The following is a 24208-nucleotide window of genomic DNA, read 5'->3' as shown; positions in this document are numbered from 1 at the left end:
CCCTTTTCTGAACCTTATTTTCCTCATCTGCAAATTGAAGCTAAGTTATTAACCTTCAGTATTACAACAGTGCAGTGTTAACCAATAGTACCTACCTCACTATTTTAAGGCTTGCCTAAGATAATGTGTGCAAAGCTACCTACAAACTTTAAATCTATAGAAAGTTTAATTATTATTACGAAGTATTTTTTTTTCTCACAAGGTAACACTGCAAATATTACTAGCCTTATTTTTGCAATGTAAAGAAAAGGAGGCTTAGAGAGCAATTATATAGCTTGGAAGTGTTCCATCCTGGCTTGGAACCTAGGTCACCTGACCTGATCCTGGTACTCTTTATTAAGAAAAATTGTTTCCCAAATAACAATCATAAAGCCATAGATTTAGAACTGAAAGGGGCTTTACAAGCCATTGATTTCAACCTCCTCATTTTACAAATGGTGAAACTGAGGCAGAGAGCAGTTACATGACTTGCCCAGACATAGTTGGTAAGTGTTTGAGGTGGTATTTGAACACAGATCTTTCTAATTCCAAGTCCAGTTCCCCACTGACTACACCAGATTGCCTTATTATTCTCTTCCCTTCTCCCAGCACTGTTCAGGCTTCAAGTGTGTGTGTGTGTGTGTGTGTGTGTGTGTGTGTGTGTGTGTGTGTGTGTGTGTGCGCGCGCGCATGGGAGTGCACTCGAGAGAGAGAAAGAGAGGGTGAGAGAGACACAGAGACAGACAGAGAGAGCACCCCTTTCATTAATATAATTTTTGTGTTTTGTGGAGAGTTAGCCTACCATAATAGATAGAGCTGGCCTCAGAGTCAGAAAGATCTGGGTTCAAGTTCTGCCCTGATACTAGGCAAATCACTTAACCAACTCTCAAAGACTACAAATTTGTTGAACGTTTGTCCATATGCATTGGCAAAGGGAGTTTCCTCACTGAGTTCTCTGCACTGATGATGTCACAGGAGCTGACCAAAAGAAGTAGTTTAGTATACCTCTCTGTGCTTGAGTCCTGTCCCTCCCCCTAGACCCCTATATTCCAAGCAGCAGAAGAGCTAGGTTCTAGCACTCAGGCCTGGCTGTGAGGTCACAACCTTGGGTAAATCACTTCTGTGGTTCATCTGCCTCTTAGGGTTGATTATAACTATCTGTCTATCTATCTATCTGTCTGTCTATCTATCTATCTATCTATCTATCTATCTATCTGTCTGTCTGTCTATCTACCTACCTACTTGAGTGTCAGGAAGTTTAACCAAGTCCATGTATGAAGTGCTTTCTTCCATGGGGCTCAAAATTACTATGTTAGAAAGAGCCTCATGCTCTCCCTAAAGTGAAAACTTTTTAGAATACAGAAACCTCTAAAATCTTCCTCTCCTTGACCTCAACTTTTTTTCACTTTTACATTTTCTGAGATAATACCTTGAGATCATTTATTCCACACCCTCCCCACCCCCAACAGAGGTGGTGAAAGGGATGCATTAAGGGGACAGAGCCACAAGAGAGGAAATGAATGATCTTTTCTCTAATCCATCCATTGAGACACGTGTACGTGTGCGAGAGAGAGGTCTGGATTCTAGTAAAGTCTAATCCCACTTCTGCCCTAGCTGTGTAAACTACTTACCCTCTTTGGGGTTCACTTGCCTCCTCCGTGAAAGATACGATTCTAATAAATTTCGATTCTTTCAAAGAAATGATTTGGCCTCTAAAGTGATAAGACTCCACCGGGGAAAGTTTGCTATCCAAATTGCCTAGAGCTAAGCTTTGGACCAATTTTCCCTACCTTCTCTTCTCCTTTCTCAGGTAAAGAGACTTAACAATAACACGCGTTTCCATAGTGCTTTAAGGTTTATAAAGCTCTAGCCTCCCAAGACTCAGCGAGACGTTATTATCCCTATTTATTGTTAAGGAAATTGAAAAGTTAAGTGACTCGCCCATCATACAGATAAGTAGCCGAGAAGCTATGTTAGGCAGACTCGAAATCTATGGCTTTTTCAACTGCACCAGAATAATTAAACAACTGTCCACATCATCAACGTTCAGACGAAAATCCAGCTATGGAAGAAAAAGACAGACTTTGGTCCAGAATGCCCTAAATGCACCGACTCCACTAACAGAAGCCATTGCCTCGTTGCCCAAAGCGTCTGCTTGCCCTTGGCTGCTGGCGGCTCACTTTTGGTCGGCAGCCGAACTTCTTGCAGATTAGGTAAAAGACGCCTGCCTCTTTAGGAAGTCTCGGAGCCTGAATACACGGTTTCAGCCCCTAATTACCTTGCTTACCCTGACTGCAAATTGCCTCTCCCCCACCAAGTAACTGGAACCTGGGGGCTACCACCCACTTTTGGAAGAAAAAAAGAGGGAGAGAGAGAGGAGGAGCGTCAGAAGAAAGAAAAGAAAAGACAAGGAAAGGAGAAAAGTCCTGAGAAACACGTTTTGGCAGGCAAGGACTCTCAAGACGACCATGTGTTCTCCATATTGTGAAGTCCCTGCCCTTTGATGTTTTTTTTTCTTCTTCTGAATGTAAAGACATTATTCTTTTTCAAGCCAAGCGTAAGTATTATAGACATTAAAACAATGAGGCCCGGACGAGGCTGACTGTGTTTAACTCGCCCTTCCCCAAAGTGCCTGCTGCAGGCTATCTCTCCTATGTGAGCACTAAGGCAGGGCAGCCAGAGCAGCTCGAGCAGCTCGGTTACTTTCTCCCTAGATAGCCCTGGATTTGTTCGGAACCCTTTAGTGGACACCAAGCTAGGAAAGAAGCATTTTCTCAGAGAAATAGATGAAAACTCTCCAGGTATTTCCTCCTCCAGCTGGACAAGAGGTCTGGTTGGTGTCGAGCATTCTTCTTACCTGGAGGGAACCCCCAAATTCCCAAATATGCTTTCCAGATTCCCAGGGGGCGATGTTGGGAGAGGACTTCTTAAAATAAGGACGCAGTCCAAGGGACTTTCTGAGTTCTCGGAAGCTCCAGTGGGGTGAGATCGTACTCTGACCACCAATGAGGAGGCTCTTCTGCAAGTATTGCCTTCTTGCCTGAAGGACCTGAAAAGAAAAGGAAAAAAAAAAGGTTTCAGTTTATGATGTGAGGAATTATGAATCGCAACCGAAGATCTTTGTGAATTTACACTCGGATCATTGGGGCGTTTGTTCAAATATTCTTTGTCTCTTTGTCTCTGTCTGTCTGTCTGTCTGTCTCTCTCTCTCTCTCTCTCTCTCTCACACACACACACACACACACACACACACACACCCCACCACCAACACATCCACTTTTTACTGTTTTGCTTCCTAACAAGTGATAAAAAGCGTTGAGAGGCTCATGGGTCTAGTCATTTAACCAGGGGCCAGGAATCTAGACCCTTCATTTCTCAATCATTCAGACTGTTCAGAAGGAGAAGATGGACAGTGGACATGAATTCTATTTCGAGAAGTACAGAGCATTGGTTTCTACTCCCCTGTAGGCTCTCTACCAACTTCACCTTTAAGACTGGGGACAGGAAAGGTTCTGGAATCTTTGAGAAGGAGAAAATGATCTGTTCCACTGCACTTTGGATCTGAACTACTTTCCAGAGAGGCCAGCACTACCTAATCTATGTTTATTAGTAATACTGCTACTACTGATGATGACAAAAATCAGGTGGTGTCTGTAAAGCTCTTTGTAACTAACTATAGAGTGTCATATAAACGTCAGCTATTCATAGCAACTCACTTATACGGTGCTTATGTTACTAATGTTGTGAGTGGAGAACTGTGATTTCTTCCTTGTGGGTGAATTCCTGGTGTGGAGAAGGGCTGCCTCTAGGTCGATCCACTGATCCTTTCAAGGAATTTGTGCTGGAGGCATTTCGAGTTTACATGATTTGCCCAGGGCCATACAGTCAATATTTGTCAGTCAGGAATTTATCTAGGTCTTCCTGATTGCATGGCTGACCCTCTATTCACTTTACCACATTGCCACTCTACATAATAATAATAATAATAATAATAATAATAATAATAATAATAATAATGATAATGATAATAGCTAGTGGTTATATAGGGCTTTGAAGCTTACAAAGAACTTTACAAATATCTAATTTTATTCTCACAACCTCACAAATTTATCCTTCACGCCTCCAGCCCTTGGAGGTAGGGGATATTATTGTCCCCATTTTACAGATGAAAAAACTGAGGCAGACAGCAACTAAGTGATTTGGTCAGTCACACAGTAAGCAGGCAGGGTTTGAACTCAGGTCTTCCTGACTTTTGGTAAAAAGCTCTGTCCATTTTGCCACCTAGCTGACTCATTATTACTATATTATCATTAATGATAAAAATGATAGTGCTGACAAGAGGCTTTGTAACTATGAAGTAGTATACATATACAGCTACTATCATTGTCACTAATAAGAGGGTCCATGTAAGGGTACCTTGCTGAGAAACTCCTTTCCTTTGTTTTGCTAAGCAGAAAACTCTACAGTACACATGGCTATTTGGCCCTGGCTGGCTTGGTTCACTGTTACAGGACCTCTTCTCATCTTTACTGCTCCCCCAACTCTTGTTTTGCAAACTGTACAACTGCCAGCGATTTAGACAAAGAGGGTTGTCTCAACTTTGTAGTTTGCTCATTGGGCAGAGCCTTAGTGCTTGCCAACTAGAGGGTAATATAGACAGAACTTGAACTTAGTACATAATAAATTTACTCGAACTCTTGGAAGGATAAGAGAGAGTGCCTGCTCTCTGCATTGGGAAAGAAACCCATCACTAGGAAGGAATGCTCTGGGGACAGGGACATTTAGAGTAAGTCTAGTAAGTCTCGAGTAAATTTAGAGTAAGCTTACCTCTAACCTAGCTCTTGGCTCTCAGAAGTTTGGGACAGCAGTATTTGTTGGGTGGAGTTTGCCAGAACAACTACCCGAGTATTATTAGGGTGAGCTGGGAGCACATACTCCCAATGCCAATTTCTCTTGGACCTCTACTTTGGTTTGCACTACTTCCCCCCCAAGATCGAATTGACAAATGGCCAAGCAAGTAGACAAGATGATTTAGTAGGGGGAAAAAACTTTATCAAGGCAATTTCCTTCAAATCATCTTCGAAAGAGTGTTTTTGTTTTTGTTTTTAAAGAATCAAGAAGACTTGCTTCTGAAACATAATAGCTTTATGACCTTGGGCAAGTCTCTTAAACTCTCAGTGCCTCCTAGAGAACTTTCTAACGCTACAAATTCCAGAGGAGCTGCCCAGCTACGTTGGTGGAGGGAGTTTCCACTCCAGGGAGTTCCTTACATGGATGAAACCACTGTTCCGGACGACAAAATTACATTCGAATAACTGACGGCTTTTAGAACAGTCACTCAGTCCACAACTAATTATTGGAGCGCTCAATGGAGCACTTATTTCTTATATGCAAGAGCTATAAAAGATAGAGACTCATCTGGGTCCTTCCCCAAGGTTAAGTCGGTGCTTTTTAACAGGGAACAGGATTGAGTAGCACTGGAGAAGGCAGTGGGGAACATGACTACTGAAATTCCTTATGCTACATTTGTCCTGGAATGAATCAAAGGCATCAGCGGAAGACTCTATTAATATTGCAACTATAGAGCTGGTTTTCTTCCTTTCTTTGACCCTTCTCTAACCCGAGTCCCCATTCTCGGAGGAGAATTGGCGCCCACAATGTGTTAAAACACATACCCAGAACCCAGATCCAGGTATGGAGACCACATGGTCCTGCAAATAGAGTGAAGAAAAATAATATCCAAAATAAACCAGGTCTGGAGATGGAGGGGGCTGAAAGAGCGAGGCGCAAGGAAACAAACCCAGAGGTAACAACCTCTCAGTCTATTTCTGAAGTCCTGGAAACAGCCCCTCTCAGGATGGAATTCGACCGATTCTGGACGGCTCTTAGGTGTTCCTCAGCCTCCACCAAGGAGGATATTTTGCCTTTGTTGCTTTACATTCTGAATGATCCTCCTATTTCACATGTGAATATCATTTTTGACTTTCCTTAATGTGGACACGCATTCAAGCTCGGATTGTAATGCCGCCATTTAGAACTTAGTAGACTGTTTTAAAGGGCAGTTATGGATGAAAATAGATATATCTGGTGTTGAGGATCGCTAGATTTGGGCTGGTTCTCAAAGGACAGCTAGATCAACACAAACTTCCTCACACAACACACTCAATCACCCACTTCTGCACCTTCAAACAAGCTGTTCTCCTGGCCTGGGAATATATTCCCTTCTCAGCTCCTCCTCTTAGAAACCTTAGCTTCCTTCAAACCCCAGCTGAAGCAGCAATTCCAAGAGATCGTTCTTGATCCTTCAGTTGCTAGTGTCTCCTATTACCTTATAAGGTAATTTAAAAATTATTTATGTAGATATTATCTCTCTCCGCACCTCCCCCCCCCCACTTGTAAGTTCCTTGAGTGCAGGGACTGCTTAATTTTTGTTTTTTGTGTAGTGCCTAATATACGTTGGGTACTTAATAAATGAATGATTGACTGATGAGCTGGCTGATTCCTAAGCCCCATGCAAGACATTACATTCTTTGTAGGGCCTGATTGTGCTCTGCAGGCACAGCATTGAGGAACCCAGAGTCACCTACACGTAAAAGAGACATCCCAGAAGGACTTTAGTAGAGGATGTTTACTTATATTTTGCAAAATTTATGATTTTTTGTCTCAAACAAATGATAGTCTAGAGATTACTGGCTAGGGAAGGAATCCACTAATTCTACTAGGAGAAGGCCCAGGTAGTCTGAATTTGAAGATGCCTTGACTATATTATCTAGGTTCTTCTCCTCCTCCTCCTCCTCCTCCTCCTCCTTCTTCTTCTTCTTCTCTCCTCCTCCTCCTCCTCCTCCTTCTCCTTCTCCTCATCCTCTTCCTTTTTCTTCTTCATTTCTTCTTCTTCCTCTTCTTATTCTCCCCCTCTCCTTCTCCTCCTTCCTTCCTTCCTCTATCTTTTTTTCTCTCTTTCTCTTTCCTTCTTCCTCTCTCCCCTTCCCTCTAAAATCACCGTTTTCAGAATTAGCAACTCAAGTACATCAGTTCAGTCGGGAGGCAGCCTACTGCAAGTATGAAAGAAAAAATGTGAACCAAAATTACAACCACCTAAAGACAGAATAAACACCAGGCTGGGGACAGTAATCTTGGAGGGCTGAGCTTAAATGGATACTCCAGAGGTCTTTGGCAGTGATTCGTGACTCGAAGTCAACGAAAAACATTGTTTTTGAAACATGATCTTGCATAATTCGCACTCGACCGCTGTGGAAATGTATGCAGCATGTTCACTTTCCTTCTCTTCCTCCATCAGCCCCAACCTCTACCTCAATCCTCTGTTGGGGGGAAAAATAAAGCCGAGACTGGTACCATCTGCGTCGCCAAGTGAAGGAGAGGGCTCTGCAAACTGTTGAGCTCAGTGAACTCTGTTTTAGGTTCTCTAACCATGGCCGAAATCATTAACCCTTTAGTTAGGGTGCTGAGGGCTCAGCCCGTTTCTTCTCTTTCCTGACATACCTAACTGCACAACCGTTGTCTCAAAGCTAAAACAATTCCAGCTGGAGGTAGATTGTCCAAGCAAAAAAAGCCTAGGCTTCTTCTGCTTAGTCCGAGCGGGGTTGGCGCAGGCTCTGCAGCTCTTTGGGTCTAGATGAGGGCCCCCGAGAATGCCACCGCTATCGTAATCGCACCTACTCGGAGGATTTCCCGCTTTCAGGGCCGTCACGGGTCCGAGCACAGAACGTTGGCCCGGGCTCTCACGAGGGCGCAGGAGTCAGCAGCCGTCAGCTTTCAGGGAGTCCCGAGACCCCGATCCTCACCAGAAGTCTAGCCATTGCATCGCAACACTAGCCAGGTCCTCGGTGGTGATAATTTCCTGTAAGGAGGAGGAAAAGAATGCTGACCTTCCTAGCTGTGGGATTAGCTGCTGAAGAAGACACCTTGGAAAGACCCACTTTGCTCCTTCCTCCTAACTCTTCCAAAGGGTGGTAGAAAGATCATAGAACTAAACCACTTGGAAAGAAATCCAAAGAATGTAAGGGGTCAGAACCCACACCAGGACAGGATCAAAGATTTAAGAACTGGAAGGAATTTTAAAGGCCATCGAGACCAGCCTTCTCATTTTTACAGATGAGGAAACTAAGTGACAGAAAGGAGAAAGTGTCCCGGCGGGGGTGGGGAGGAAGTAAGGGGGTACATCTAGTAAGTGTCCGTGGCGGGATTGGAACTCAGATCTTCCTGACTCCAAGTCCAGGTCCGCTACTCCACTCTACCTCTTAGGAAAATGGGTGCTAGGGTATGTCATAGGTATCTGGGCAAGGGAAGAGGGCATGGAGAGGCCGTGAAGAGGCCCTGTCTCAATCCATCCAGGCAGGCGAAAGATGCAAGCAGGTGCTGTGTTAGAAAGAGTAGAATCCTGGGTTTAGGGAAGAAGAGAACAAGGAAAGAAGATGCCGAGGTTTTCTTGAGCCCCGGGGGAGACTCACCCAGTCAAACAGCTTCACCTTAGACCTCCTTGTCCACTGCCTTCCAGGAAAAAGCAAGGGACTGGAAGTCCATGATCTCTAAGATCCTGTTCAGTTCTAGGTCTTATGGCAGGGAGAGGAACGGGATTTGAGATTTCATTAGAATAGGAACTCCCTTGACTAGCAAACTCCCTTTACCAATGAAGGTCAACACCCCGTCCGCAAGTTACAGTCTTCAAGAGTTGCCTAGGGAGCACAGACAAGTGAAGTGATATGCCTAAGGTCACCCAGCTAATGTGGTGGGGAGCCGGAACTCGAACCCCAGTTCTTCTTTGTTCCGAGTCTGATTTTCTATGTCCAACATTACACCGCTACACGAGGCCTTGCTAATTTCCGTGATAAATATACGTAAACTGGCCCCGCACTTTACCCCCACCTTTTCGAAATTTCTTAGACTTTTATCAAAGTGAAAGAGATCATTTAGACAAAGTGTATTTAGAGTACAGACACTGCCAAGGGTAAGGTGCCTTTTTGGATTTTTATTTTTTGCAGGGGGAGGAGGATTTAAAAACGAAACGAAACCACTGATACTAGACGTGTTTAAAAGCAAAACAAACAAAAACTAGGCGGGAAGGATCTTGATTGTGTATTCTAATTGTTCATAGCTCTAGAAAGGACCTCAGGGGTCATGTGGTACAATCGTTTCATTTTATAAATCTAGAAAATGAACCCGAGAGAAGGTAAGTCACGAAGATAAGCATTAAAGGTAGGATGTGAACATCTCCTGAACCATTGCTCTTTGCACAGAGTATGAACTAGCCTTAGCACAATGCCTGGCACGTAGAGGTGGCTTAATAAATGCCAGAGTTTACTGACTGCCCGATTACTCTCCCAATAGGATAAACTCCTCAAAGGCAGGAATCTATCTTGCTTCTTTTTTATTTCCTTGCCAACCCACTCCAAGGACTTACTCCTGGCTGGGCACCAATATAGCAAGTGCTAAATATAAATCCTCATTGATTGATTAGGAGACAAGGTGGTGTAACTTGATCAGAGGCTGAGTTCGGAAGACGTGGCTTCCAGTCCTGGCTCAGAAACTTACTAAGATATGGCAAATGACGTCCTTTGTGATCGAGTGACCGTCAGTGACGTCTTTAGTCTGCTTTGAGCCTCATCTGTAAAAGTCGAGGGAGAGGAGTAATTTCACTTCCCCTATGTCCTAGACTGATCTGTGGTGAGCAAATCCTTACACGATTGTGAATTATTTATGAGAGTCTTGCTTCCTCTCGTGCCCCCCCCGGGGGGAGGTGTTTCTCAGGAGCAACCACACGAGGCCAGACGGCGGAAAGTTCTGGCTTTTTTTCCCCTCCTTTGGATTTTATTTTGTTACTCTAGGCATAAATGATCATTATTGATATTAATAACCCTTATAACATCACTTCTGGCCAAAGGAAGTGTTTCCAAACGTGAGTCTGTGCGTGAACCTCTAGGAAATGAGTGCCGCAGAATAGATTTGGAATTCCCTGAGGTGCTTCAGGTGACCAGGTCGGAAAAGGTTCAAGCCCCGAGGCTGACTCCAACACCTGTGAGAGCTGGAGATAAAGCTGGAGTTCCCTGGGCTGGTTGATGCGAAAAGGCAACTGCATCGGAGGAGAGCAGAACCATAGAGAGCAACCTGCTTCTTTATCCCAATTTCTTTCCCTTTTCGAACGTGGTGCTTAAAACTAATTTTCGTTGTTAGCTAGTAACAAATGTCAGATCCCCTCGCCCTCTATTAATTAATTCAAATTAATACGTGCATCGGAGACCAGAGAAACCCGGCGATGTATATATACCAAACGGTGACATCTTTGCAGCTACCCTTAAACACTAGTGTTTCACTTCAGAATGTCAGAAAGAGCCCGAATTAATGCTTCAATATTGGCAATTACATTAGCTGCTCAATTATCCCTTCCTCTTAGATCCCATTCTTTTAAAACTTTCAGTGTCCAGAGAGTGGTCCCCAGTTTTTCTATGGTTGCTTGCTGCGTATCCGCGGGAATGGAGTTTGCAGGATTCACCGCATCTCTCTCATTTTCTCGGCTGCCTGACTTTGCCTATTTCTTAGTATACAGGTTTCTTATCTGCTGCCTTGTAGTTTCAAATCATACTTCAAACACTTAAAAAAGTGTGCCACCATGGGCAAGCATCGTAACCTCTCTGTAACTGTTCCCTCAAGTGTAAAATGAGATGGCTGCACTTAATGGCTGCTGAGGTCCCTTCCAGCTCTAAATCTATGATTCCAACCCTACCCGAGTTCCTGCTGTTCAGGAAGAGAGTATATTTGAAACTCAATTCATTTTGGTAAGCAGAATCGTGGCTGGGGTAAAGAGCTGCCTTGGCAGGGGCCAGGATTTGTCTTTATCATGCCTGTAGGCAGAGACAGCACAAATCAGTGGAGCACTCCCAGGCAAGGTTTGATAATTGTGTAATTCCCCTTACCCCAACTTCTTTGTTACAGTGTACTCCATGCTTTCAGCTTTCATTAAAACATATAGAATCTTGCTTATGACAAAATATGTAAATTATGTACCAAGGAAGTGGCCTTAAAAATATGCTTCCATTCTTCAAAAACTTGAAGTGATTCTGGTATGCAGGAAAAATATTTGCATTTGTGGAAATATGTTAAGTGTTCCCATTTGCCTTCCCCCACACACAATGTTTTGTTTAAAGTATTAATTGTCCACTTTGCCTTGCCCAACCTTCTCTACCAGTAAGATAGCAGAGCAAATATAAGCCCAGTAAACAATCTTAGAAAATGATAATGAATAAGAATATAAATTAAGTTAAATAGTGGAGTAGGGGTTGCAAATCTGTGCGTTTTGATTTTGGTACCACCAAGTCAGATAACCACAAACAGCTAAATCGGTACTTAATACATCTTTGTTCACTCAAAAGAGAGGAGGTGTGATTTGGAAGGAGGTCTGCTAGGTACCCTCTAGGTGTGACAACTTCCTCTTCCAATGCAGATCACAACTGTCTATGCCTTAGTGGCTTTCTTCAGGTACTGAGAGTTTGGGTGACTCAACCCAAATCACATAGTACTGGAGGAATAATTTTAATCCAGGTCTTCCTCATTCCAGTGGAGTCCAGCCCTTTCTCCACTATCTGAGGGTGCACCAAGAAATAAATGTTCCTTTAATGATTGAATGTTAGTAACTGGCCAGATAAGAAAGGGAGGGGGGAGTGGTACCAGTGGTTATTCAAGAAATGAGAAGCTTTTAAAAATGACCAGAAAAGGAGTTACTATAGTCAGACTGTGTTAGAGCCCTTTGAGCAGCTCTCATTTCAGTGCTGTCAATCTCATAGTTGTCCTCTACCTGAAAGAAATCAGGGCCCAGAGATTTTAAGAGATGTTTCTCAGACTCAGAGAAATTAAATGATAAACATTGAAAAGGCTTGTTCTGCTGAACAGACCACTACCCACAGTGAGAAAGGTTTGGGCCAGCTCTATGATAGCGTGGGTGTGGATTTGTTGTGAACGAATGCATCCATGAGCTTTGCGTGTGGTACAGAGTTAGCAATTCAAATCAATTAGACATTAACAATTAACCGTTAAAATTCTCCAAATGGTGGGCCTGATTATTCAAGACATAGATTTCATAGGCTTTCTCCTAACTCTGCCTACACTCACACCCCCCAGCAGGAGAGAGAAAAGCAGTGAAGGAGAAATGAGAATGGCTTTTAAGAGAGGAAAGGCTCCCCCCCGAACATTGTTTCAGTAGGAGAGGAAGGCATAAAAGAAATACCCTGCCCTCTACCAATTCCATAGAGCAAACTACTCCTCTACACCCACCCTGATTTTGTCCTCTGTCCTTCTTGCTTTGATTTTCTACTGGACCCCGAAGTTCTACCAAATCTCCTCCCTCCCCCCTCCCCAAAGAATTTTCTATAGAGGAAGCTAAAGTATTAACAGAAAGAAAAAACCCAAACACCTCACTGGGTGGTTTAGGACATGATTTCCCACTCTTACCTCACTTTCCAGGGAACCCTTGGTATTCCTTAAGGTACAGTCAATTGGTGGTTGTATGGAGTCCTCTCAGGTCCCCTCTAAGTACTGGATTACCAAATCTGAGCAGGCCTCTTAATTAGTTGTTGATTAGGCAGTGAGGACAAGAAACTCAAGGTGGGGGGTAGCTCGTTGGAATGGAGTGTCAGGGTGAGAGTTTTGGTTTTAAATCAATTGTTTTTCTCCTCTTCCCACCCCCACCCTCCCACTGTCTTTCTCCACTGTGATATTCCAAGGAAATTATAAAAGCACAAGAGGATAAAACATTTATAGAAGATTCTTAGCCTTCCTCAAATTAATTAGCATGGTTGAGGCAACCTTCACATTCCTGTGAATGATGATAAGTGTGATAATGTGTGGAATGCCTTTGTACAGAGCTCAAAGTACTACTAACCTTCTGAGCCAGGTTTCCACCCTGGTCTAAATCACTCCTCTGCAGTATTTGTTAGACCTTTAGGAGGTAAGATCATCTTTTTGGGGTCACTAGGAGACCACACTGAATGCACATGTAATGTCCACAGGAATGCACAGCTCTTCCATAGCCGCCTAGACCTGGAGTCTCATTCCAAGATGAAGCTCAAAAGAGTGACCCACCAGGGAGTAAGGAAGGATGGTGTGGGAGAGATTGAAAGATTTATAAAAACCGGGGGGGGGGATCTTAGAGAACTTCTAGCCCAAGATGTCCCCATCCCCATTATAGAGATGAGGAAACTGAGAGAGAAGTTAATTATCCCAAGCTTATTACTGGTAGAGATGGGATCCCAACCCAGTTATCCCAGTTCTAGTCCAGGGTTCTTTGGCTTGTTCCTGTCCCTGTTGTTCTTTCTGTTTCTTTCCCTTCAGCATCCCTTCATTGAGTAACCTTCCCCCCTCCTCAGGAGGCTACCAACCACAACATTTTAACTAGAGATCAGTTTGAATACAGTTTGAAAAGTGCCTTGTAAGGAAAGGTTCTCTCTCTTCCTTTGGCTTCTGGGACTAAGCTTCTCTCACTCTCTTACCCATTCCCAGTCTGAGCATAGTAAAAGACAATTGGAAGGAAACATTTCAAGGGCCAGTGTGCAGAATTTAGCTTTTCCTTGTGGTAGCCCTCACTAGACCCTTGGCCTACCCTGAAGTCAGGTATCAGGGAAAAGGGGTAGGTGGTAAGGGCCAGGACCGGAATCATGCAATACAAAAAATGCAGTTCAAATTTTGTTCTGATACTTACTAGTTATATGATAGTGGACAAGTCACTGAGCATCTCTGAGCCAGCTTCCTCATCTGTAAAGAGGAAAATGATACTCTACCTATTATACAAGTTCATTGTGAGAAGACTCCTAGTAAGGAGCTATTTGTATAGAGGTATACAAACATACATACATACATTTGTATACACACACACACACACACACACACACGCACACATATATACATAAAATGCTATCATTATTCCTAACTTGTGTTAAGTTAGCATCATTATAAAGCCTTTAAATAAGGGAGCCTGGAGTGCTAGAAGAACTGGCTTCAATGTAGTTTGAGCTACTTAGAAAGTCGGTGAGTTTGGAGGTATAGAAAGGGCTTAAAGTCAGAAGACCTTGATTTGAATTCCATTTCTGCCTTGGAATCTGTTACTTTATGCAAATCTTTTCCTTTAGAATAATTATTTTTCAAGGCTTTCTAAGATCCTTTCCAATTTAGGTTAGAGTCTCCCCTTCCCAAGATGTCCCAGTCATGAACTGTGCCCTCATTCCGGAATTCATTCCTGAGCATTGCCATGAACAGTAGGAAAGGACAAGAAAAGACAGGGGCAGACAGGTATAAGAGAGCAAAACTCTTACTGATAGAGAATCAGACCTTAAAGGACTGGAATCAGAGCTGACTCCAAGTATCTGGAGGATGCTATTATATTTGCTTTATTTGGCCCTAGTAAATGAGGAGTAATGGGTGAACATTTCAGAGGAGCTGATTTTGACTCTATCAATCAATATTTATTAAGTGCCTACTGTGTGCTAGGCACTGTACAAAGTGCTTCAGATAAAAACAGAGGCAAAAGACAGTTTCTGCCCTCAAGGAGCTTACAATCTAATAGGAGAGAAAACAAGCAAACAAATATATAAAAAGCAAGCTGCATATAGGATAAATAGGATATCATTGACAGAAGAAAGGCAGTGGAATTAAGAGGGGATGGGGAAGGCTTTCTGTAGCAGATGGGAACTTAGTTGGGACTAAAAGGAAGCTATGGAGGTCAGTAATCAGAGCAGAAGATTAAGAGTCTTCCAAGTATGGGGAATAGCTAGGAAGAATTCCTGGAACCAAGAGGGTTCAGATAAGGCAAACAGCATTCTAAACTGTTTCAAAATGAAACAGCCTGCTTTGGGAGGTAATGAGTTCAGCATCATTCAAGATCTTCAAGCAGGATCTGAACTAAACAGGTTCATGGTAGAGGGGATTCCTGTTTAGGTTTGGGTTGGACTACATGGTCTCTGAGTTACGAATGCCAGCTGTACCACTTCCTGCCTTTATGATTTTGCTCAAGTTACTTCTAATATCAGGGTTTCCGTTTCCTCAGGCCTAAAATGAGAGGTTGGTCTTGTTGATTTCTCATATCCTAATGATATGAGAAATTGTATCTCTATGATTTCTCTAAAATCCTATGATACTAAGATAAGGTTCCCCTATAGTAGCCATTACCATATAGTCTCTCCCCCTTACCAAGCTTGCTTCTTCTAACACCTCACACTAACCACAGTCCAGGTGCAAAGAGAGCACCTAGTTAGGAGCGTGTTTTATTCTAAGCTTCCTGGGAGATTTCAGAAATGGTCTGGGAGAGTTAATCGGTGTTTGGGGACTTGCTCTTTGTTCAGGGATCTTCTCGTCTTCCTATCCAGACTGGTATTGAGATACAGTACTGATTGGCCCCAAAGAGTGGGGCCTCTATGTTTATGTGTGTATTTATCTTTAACACCCTGAGAGAGTTCAATGAGGATTCAACATTGTGAAGGGCTGGGAATGGATGTTGGGCAATATTTTTTTTTCACTCCACATCCCTGAAATATTAACAAACCTGCAGTAGAAGTCAGTTCCAAACAGTTGCTCCAAAGGAAGACCAGTATTCCAGTCCATCCTGACCCTTTAATTGACCTTACTCTGAGATGTTTAGAGGCAGTGAAAGGCCTATGGGCTAACAAAGCTCCCAGAGAGGAAGCAAATTCCTTAATTCAAAAATCAAAGCCTCTTTCAGAAGATCATGGTTCTAGAAAGGAAGGGGAAAGGAGAACAAACCATGAACAACAGGAAAGGACAAGAAAAGATAGAGTGCAGATAGGTGCAGGAGAGCAAAATTTTCTGATAAGAGAATCAGACCTTAAAGGACCGTCATTGGAGCTGATTTCAAGTATCCGGAGGGATACCATGTGGAAGAAAGATTATATTTTTTGTTTGGCCCTAGTGAACTAGGAGAAATGAGTGAACATACCAGTAGCCAATTTTAACTCAACCAATCAATATTTATTAAGTACCTATTATGTGCTGGGCATTGTACTGGAGATAAAAAACAAAGGCAAAAGACAGTTTCTGCCCTCAAGGAGCTTACGATATAATGGGGGATAAAACAAACAAATAAATGTATTAATAGCAGCTTTGTATAGGATAAAAAGGAGATAATTAACAGAGGGAAGTCATTGTAATTAAGATGGGGGAAGGGAAGAGAGGGGAAGGAAGAGGAGAGGAGAGGCGAGAAGAATATAGAAATGAAACCATTGCATAAAGATGGAATAAATAGCTTAAATCTCTTAAAAATCACAGGAGGAAGCTGAGTGGGTCTAATAGAGTCTCTAGAGAGTGGGCATAGAGCATGGAAATATTTAGCAGTTTCAGTGCCATTACTGCCTAACAGGGTGTGAAAAGTAATATGAATGTAAAATACTGTGGAGTGTTTCCAGACCAGCAGCAAGAGACCCCCATGCTGCTACAGGAAGGATTCAGGTCTCCTGTGCACAACGTTGGGGCAAGAAAAGGGCAGTGCAGAGTGGAAGGGCTACATTATTCAGGTGGTGTATGTGGGCTAGAGTGGAAGAAGGAGATGGGTAAATAAGAATTATTAGAATGTTTAACTGAACTTTTAACTGCAAGGACTGTAGAGAAAACTGTCTTGTGCCTTGATGAAAAGTACCATTGCCTTAAAGAAACTACAGTCGAGATGTTGTTGGGGAATGGGTCCTTTAAATGGTATACTTCAAAACTTTAGAGGAAAAATTCTGTCTTTTAAAAGAGACTGAGATTCAAAGAAGAGAGGAGAAAACATTCCCTCCACTTTTCTGTAGAGATTCAGGGGCCCTGGGCATGGAACATTGCATGTAACATCAAACTTTTTGATATATTAATTGGTTTTGATGATTTTTTTCTTTTTCTTGATCTTTTAAAATTTTGTTTTAAGGAATGACTTCCTGGGAGGTGAGAGGAGGGAAGATAGAAGGGGAAATATAGGTGAAGTAACCATATCAATAAAGATCTATTTTTAAAGTTTCCTTTTTTAAAGTAACAGGTAGAGGGATGTTATGACATACCAAGGCAAAAAGATGAGTTAGTACGGGAGATTTTTTTGTAGTCTGAAGAAACCAGGTGTCTCCTCTCTGAGAGGGTTGGGAGCTGAAATGCTCAGATTTCTGCCAAAACCTCCTTTTCTCTTACTTAGTACCAACCTGTTATTTTCCTCAGATGTATCTGAGCATGTACATGTATGAGTTTTTGTGTATATATGTATGTATATGTGTATTTAAGACTGACCAATCTGGAGGCACAGTTAACTGCTTGAAAGGCCCTTCTTTCCCCTCCCAGAGGGCCCTGCAATCAATCTTCTTTAACACTTTCTGAACTTCTATTTTCAAGGAGTCCCCCTTTGGACTAGAGAAAAGTGAGACCTGAGTCTCAGAGTCCGGAGATGAAGAAAAGAAAGGCATCTATTGGGAATACTGACAGCCAGAGGGAGCCAAAGGGAGTTTGATTGGAGTCTTTCTCCAGTCACCTCCAGAGACGATACAAAGAAGCACCCTAGCCAGGAGGAAAAGACTATTGAGGTGGTGGGAAATTTTAAACGGTTTCTCTAGTTAAAGTGAGAGATCGCTTACAGTACCTGATGCATAGCAATAGCTTGTCAACTGACTGATTGATCCCTGTACAGGGTTTGCAGACCTGTAACCATCAAAGACCAGGTTTTTAACTTTTTGCGTGTCATGAACCTCTTCAGAAATCTGGTGAAGCCTGTGCACCTCTTCTCAGAATAGTGGTTGTAAATGCATAAAATAAAATACACAAGATTATAAAGAAAACTAATTATCTTGAAATACAATTATATACACATCTATACACACAAGTTCAAGGTTGAAGAACCCCTAAACAAGACCACTTTCTTAGTCATATTGGCTAACACCTTTATCTAAAGATTTCAGTACAGAAGCTTGTCTGGGGAATAGATTACTGTTATTACTGGTTCCAGTACTGCCGTTATCCTTGAACAGTTATTTAATTGAACTTCAGAGATATGCTCTTGGGTGCTGAGAGGCTGAAGGAAGATGACCTATCAGTGGACAGAGACAAAGTGAAAAAGCCCCTTAGAGTAACAATCCCTGACACCTTGGCTGGATTTTTCAGAAAAGGTTTATAGTTCAGTACTCACAGCAATTAGATGAAGAAGGCAGGGCAAGGCATTGCTTTTTATCCCCATTTTATGGGGATAAAAGATATGGAGGCTCAGAAAGACTCAAGAAAAAAAAAACTTTGAAGGACTTTAGAATTCATATCAGTAGAGTGACCAGCCATAATTTTGGAGGACTTAAGCTTGTTACCTTCTTCTTGATGGTGATTGTCTTAAGATGCAGAATGAGAAATTCATTTTCAGACACAGCCATTGTGAAATTTTGTTCTGTTTAACTATGTATATTTTCCTTTTCTTTCCTATGGGAAATGGGTATAGGAAAAGTATAACATAAAGGAAAGAGAAGAAAAACAAGAGGGTCATTAAGTCAGCTCCATAGAACAGAACAAAGGCCTGCTAAACAGACCAGCTAAGTAGTACAGCTTCGAAAGTGACAGGCTAATATGAAAGTGCCTAGTCTATTTGGTGTTTGTTAAGCTTGAAATTTTTTGAAAGAAAATTTTGAGAAAGACTCAAAGACTTGTCAAGAGTCAAAAGGCTTAATAAGTGCCAGAGCCTGAACTAGAATTCATTTCTTTTGACTCCCAGTTGAGGGAGATTTTTCACTACCACACGCTGCCTCTTTGCCAGTAAATTCGTAGTTAGACCCTTAGAGGATCTGGAAATTTGATCTGTCAGTCCTGTAAGTTTTTGGATTACCCCAACCACATGATGTTTCTAGCAAATTCAAACTATCCTGGGATTGCTGTGTTGCTGCAGATGGGGGATGGGGTGTCATCACTTTTGGGAAACAGACTGCTCTACATATTAATATTCTTTAGAAGTATAGAGCTGTATCCAAGAATTGGTGGCAGGAGATGGCAGGCACATACTCTTTAAGAATTTGATGTTTTGACCATAAAGGTAGACTTTGTAAGCTGCCTTGCAAGATGTCCTGAGCTGCCTGGGATAGGAGTGTGCACCTGTCTATTCTAGAGTGGAAATGAAGGTGATGGATAGTTTCCATCACTTTCGGTCATCCCCACAACTAGATCCACAGCCCCCTCAGCTCTATATTCCCTTAGCTTAAGCTTCCTCATTCCTACCCCTAAGATGTAGCAAAGAACTTGAGACTAGAGCTTCCTTTTTAGGATTTGAACTCCAGGACTGTGGATCCTCACAAGAATCAGAACTTAAAAAAACCCCTTGAACCCAATTTAAGGAAGATTGCTCTGGATCCCTTCTGGGTCTTTAGTTCCAGGCTGATCTCATGAGGTCTCTGTGCCCAGTTCTCCAGTCTCTGGACTGGGACACCTTCCTTGAACTCTAATAGGAATCTCTTTTATTTCCTTCATTTAAGCAGTCCCTTGTGAAATCACTTCCTTCTTCTTCAATCCTTTCTTTTCCTACAGCTGAGTATCAACTCCCTCTAGCTGGGGTGCCCAATGGACAAAGAAAGAAGCAAATTCAGGACTTTCTCTGGTCCTCTTCCCCCAGCTTGCATATCTGTCTAGGTGCCATTTCTTCTAAAGAAGGGTGAGAGATGAAAAAGGCAAGGGAATAGTTCTCTAAATCCAGCTCACACAGAAGGCTTAAAGAGCCAGGCACTTTCTCTTTTCAGTACACAGGAGCAAAAGTCAAGGTTGAATGTGGAGAGCTCAGCTCTTGTTGAAACATTTGAAGAAAGCTTCTCTGTCTCTCTGTCTCTCTGTGTCTCTTCTTCCTCTCCCTCTCTCTCCCCTCATTCTTTATTTTTTGTTGTCATTTTGTTTCCTAACTTTAAAGCTCACCTTAAAATGTATATATATATATATATATATTATATATAATATATATATATATATATAATATATATATATATATACTCACTGGAATCTGGCAGATTAAAAAAAATCTCATATTTTTACAGTCAATAGTATCAGGAATATTCAAAATATAATCTGATTTAATTAGCCATTAACATGTTCTTACATTCTAATAAAAATAAGCAAAAATTCAGGCCTCAATGAGAGTCAATTAAAATGATTATTAGAATCATAAGTTATATTTACGTTAAAATTCACTCCCAGAAGATTCATTTAAGACCTGGCTATATTTATCCATTTAAAAGAACTTAAACCAGGGTGCCAGGAAAGTCTTTTCCAGTTAGTCAGGGTGTCATTATCATGTATTTTCTTTCTTTCTTGGGGGCTGAGGGAAGAATGACAAAAGTCACTTCCAAAGTCATTGCTTTTGACTAACACAGTATCCACAGAAGCACTGCAGCTCACTTACGTGGGCAAGGTTGATGCAAAGTCAAATGTAAATGTAGATAATTACTTGTTGCAATGTAAACAGGGAGTCTAATATTTTGGGTCTCCCTCCCCTTTCCTCCCCCATCATGTTGGTAACTTGTTAGCTGTAAGCTGGCAGTAAATGTATATACACACTACGTCTACCTCTAAATTAAGGCCATGCTTGGGAAGATTTACTCAGTAGGAAATAAATGTTCCATATTTCATTTTTTGTCTCTGTCTTTCTATGTCTCTTGGTCTCTGGCTCTCTGTCACTCTGTTTCTTTCTCTTTTTTCTCTAACTTTACCTTTAAGGATTTCTATAAAACTCTGAAACTACTATTATCAGAGAAGCAGAGAAATATGTATTGGTAGGTCCGAGCTTTCCCTGGCCCTTTCTTTGATCTGGTTGCATTATAAAAACATGCGATTTGCGATTAACCTGGAGTTCCCTTGCATTTGATCAACTCCAGAGGTCTGTCTATATGTCTGCTCAGCATCCTCATCTCCAGACATTCAACTAGTCTCAAAATAAAACTCATGATACCATGTCAATAGATCCACTAGTGCTTTTGAAGAGAACAAATATACAGCTTCCCTTTATGAAATCTTTAACCTTTTTCCCTCTTGGAAAGCTAAATCTACTTTTTTTTTACCTGTTAAAAAAAATTTAAAGATTAAGTATTTGTACGATAAATGGCTTCACCTTCTTTAGGCTAAATAAAGCTATTGGGGAAATAGCTTAGATCTACCTGTTGTGTTAAATAAATTATTCTAATGCTGTAATTTAACTGGTGGGTATTTTTCTCCTTCTATACCATATTTTTGTTCAAAATTGTTTCTAAGTGAAAGGTTTCTGTATTCCCAGCGACTTTTCAAGTTTGACTCTGTTGCAAAGGCATCAAACAGACTACTGGAATCTGCTGAGATAACTTTACTTAGAAATGGCAACCCTCCATCAGAGAGAGAACAGGCTGATGGAGTGGAGCAAACATTGTACTAGGGATTAGTAGACCTCAGTTTTAGTCCCGACTAACACTAGCTGGGTAACCTAGGCAAATCACTTCAATCGAGAGTCGTAGTTTCCTGATTTGTAAAATGGAGGAGTTGTGCTGGATTATTTTTTAAGTCTCTTATAGCTGTAAAAATGAATGAAAATTTCTTATGGTAAAGAAAGAAAAGAAGAGGGGGGAAAAGATTTTAGAAACCCTAGAAATGAAGAGAAACATATTTCAGTTATTTTCTATGGCTGCAAAAATGAAGTTTTTCCTCCTTTTGTACCCAGCATTGATACTTCCCCCTTCCACACTCTTATAAAGTAAAAATAATGTTCAAGTTCAAAAACTTCCTGGGTTTGCTATCTTGGACATAATCAATTTCAAAGTCCACTAATGAGTCCACAATTCATTAGGTCTCTTACTCCTGATCACGTAGGCTCCATCCAGTAATACAGCACCAGCCAAGGTGAGGGCCAAAATATAAACACATTAATTAAAGTTATGTTACTTGGGCTGGTCGTCTGAGGAAATGGCCACATAGTGCTGCAGGAGAGAGAAAAGATATTCTCCATCCTGTTGGAGTTGGGAAGGCATAGCTGATGACCATAAGCACCCTCCAATCCTTACCAAGACCATAGGATTCATGATAAAAAGGAAAGGGGGGGTTCAGCTGTCCCTTTTCAAGGTAGATAAATGAACAAATGGAATTTCTTGACTTTAGCTAAAACTGCCACTCACAGTATATTAAGGAAGCTGGAAGACAGTCAGTAGTTGTTCGAGGAGGCTGCGGGTGAGGGGACTGATGTAGAGATGGAGGAATAGCGAGAGAGATGATGGAGCCACAGAGATTAAGCTCTGTGAGGGTAGGTACCGTGTTTTTTGCTCTTGTAGCCCTCAGCTCTTAGCACAATGCCTGGCAAGTAGGCAGAGCTTATTACATGTTTATTGACTGACTGATCGACCAACTGACTGACAGGCGGGGGAGAGACAGTGATAGAAGAGAGGCAAGATAGAGAGGACAGTTTGCACTTGCAACCTTCCCTATAAAGGCATTGCCTGGTATTCCTGGAACTCCTGACCGGTGGCGGTTTCTCATCTGTGACCTAAGAGAAACATTGTGTTTCTGTGTATGTATTGTCTCCCAGGACATAGAGTCCTTTCCTCAAAATCCTCAAATGTCACCTATTTAGACACCCAGCTCCACTGTCTGGTACTTATGACTCAGTCTTCCAGTGATTTGGGTAAAGTCATCGCTTTTTAATAGGATTTGTTTTCTTAGAAGGTTAAGGATAAATAGGGTTATTGATGAGGTTTGGGGTGGGGGTTGCTATTAATAGAATTCATTTTCCATCCCCTCAACCAGCCTTCCCCCCTCCCCACCAACCTACACCGATAACTGAGGCAAAGCTATTGCTTTGCCAACATGTTATAGGAGGGTTTCAGAGGTTCTTTCTTTCATTTAAGTTAACTTTGCTCTGAGGAGTTTGCTTGCAACTAGTCAAAGAACTTTTGAGAATCAAAATATAAATAGCAAAATGACAGCTACCAGAAGAATTCATGGTGAGCCTCATCTGAGTATACCACTTTCAGATATTGCCTTCTTATCCACAAAGGAATTCTCAAGGCCTAGGCTGAAAAGCCTCAACCCCCAGAATTATCTCAAATGGTCAGTAAATTGTCCAAATGGGCAGAATGGAAAGACTGGTGATCAGTGCAATACAGACAGAATATACTTTGTCCAGTATCCATAAACTTATTTAAACATGACAGAATTTGCTTCAGTCATTTGATTATAAACTTCTTTTCCCCCCAAGGTTTATAACTCATAAAAAGCAATTCCAGGTGGGAACTTGGCAAACCCTGTCTTACAGCAGGAGCAAATTTTATGTATTAGTTTATTTATTTTACACATTAAAATTCACTTAATCCTTTGCAAGTTGACTTCCAAAAGTATAAATAAAAAAACACCAAGTATAAGAAATTGACTCTCGTGATGCAAGAATATTTTTCCTTCTGTTCCTTCATTATTCTCTCTTTAGTCTTTATTCCTTCTCCTTTTCCATAGGGTCATAAGAGATTATGAAAGGGATCTTAGTGATTGTTGTTGTTCAGTCATTTCAGTCATATCTGACTCTTCTTGATCTTAATGACCATCTAGTATAATCTCATCATTTTACAAAATGAAGAAATTGAGGTTCAGAGATTAAGTAGCTTTCTGAAGGTCAAACAGACAGTTAATAAGCAGAGCCAGGATTCAAACCCATGTCATCTCACTATGATGCTCTTTCTGTTCCTTCCTTCCTTCCTCCCTTTCTTCCTTCCTTCTTTCTCTGTCTCCTTCCTCCCTCTTTTCCTCCCTCCCTTCCCTTTTTCCCTTCTTTCTTCCCTCTGTACTCCCTCCCTTCCTTCCTTCCTTTTTTCCTTCCTTCCTTCCTTCCTTCCTTCCTTCCTTCCTTCCTTCCTTCCTTCCTTCCTTCCTTCCTTCCTTCCTTCCTTCCTTCCTTCCTTCCCTCCTTCCTTCCTTTCTTTCCATCTCCCATGTTTCTCTCTCCCTTCCATCGTTTCTTCTTTCTTATTTGGATTGCGCCTTAATGAAATTTTTTAAAAAGTCAAGCCATCTGCTCTTTGGAGCCAGAAAAAAATCATTTGTTTGCATGTGCCTTGTATCTTCTCCATATATTTTTAATTATGCTTAGGAACAGTCTCATGCCCTGGTCACATTGTGTATCAGTGTGAGCTTTTTTAGTTCTTTCAAAGCTTCCAGCAACCCCTCCCCTACCTAGCAGAACAGATATAATTGGTTTGGAGCAAAATGTATCTTTCTAAAAATATACTGTATACAGGCACAA

General features: G+C 41.7%; 1 long non-coding RNA gene across 2 annotated transcripts in view; it reads right to left on the bottom strand.

Annotated features, from left to right (window-relative positions):
* LOC110216006 (uncharacterized) overlaps nucleotides 1–24208 on the bottom strand; it is a 59974-nt gene that overhangs the window by 29325 nt on the left and 6441 nt on the right. For both annotated transcript variants that reach the window (XR_013483854.1, XR_013483853.1), the window contains exon 2: nucleotides 2837–3028. This is a non-coding gene — a long non-coding RNA (uncharacterized LOC110216006). The remainder of the gene's footprint in view (nucleotides 1–2836; nucleotides 3029–24208) is intronic.

Source organism: Phascolarctos cinereus, unplaced genomic scaffold (genome assembly GCF_003287225.1).
Source record: "Phascolarctos cinereus isolate Bilbo 61053 unplaced genomic scaffold, phaCin_HiC Scaffold_9;HRSCAF=440, whole genome shotgun sequence".
NCBI classification, from domain to species: Eukaryota; Metazoa; Chordata; class Mammalia; order Diprotodontia; family Phascolarctidae; genus Phascolarctos; species Phascolarctos cinereus.
The sequence above is the reverse complement of the archived record's forward strand: the minus strand, read 5'-3'. Positions and strand labels throughout refer to the sequence as shown.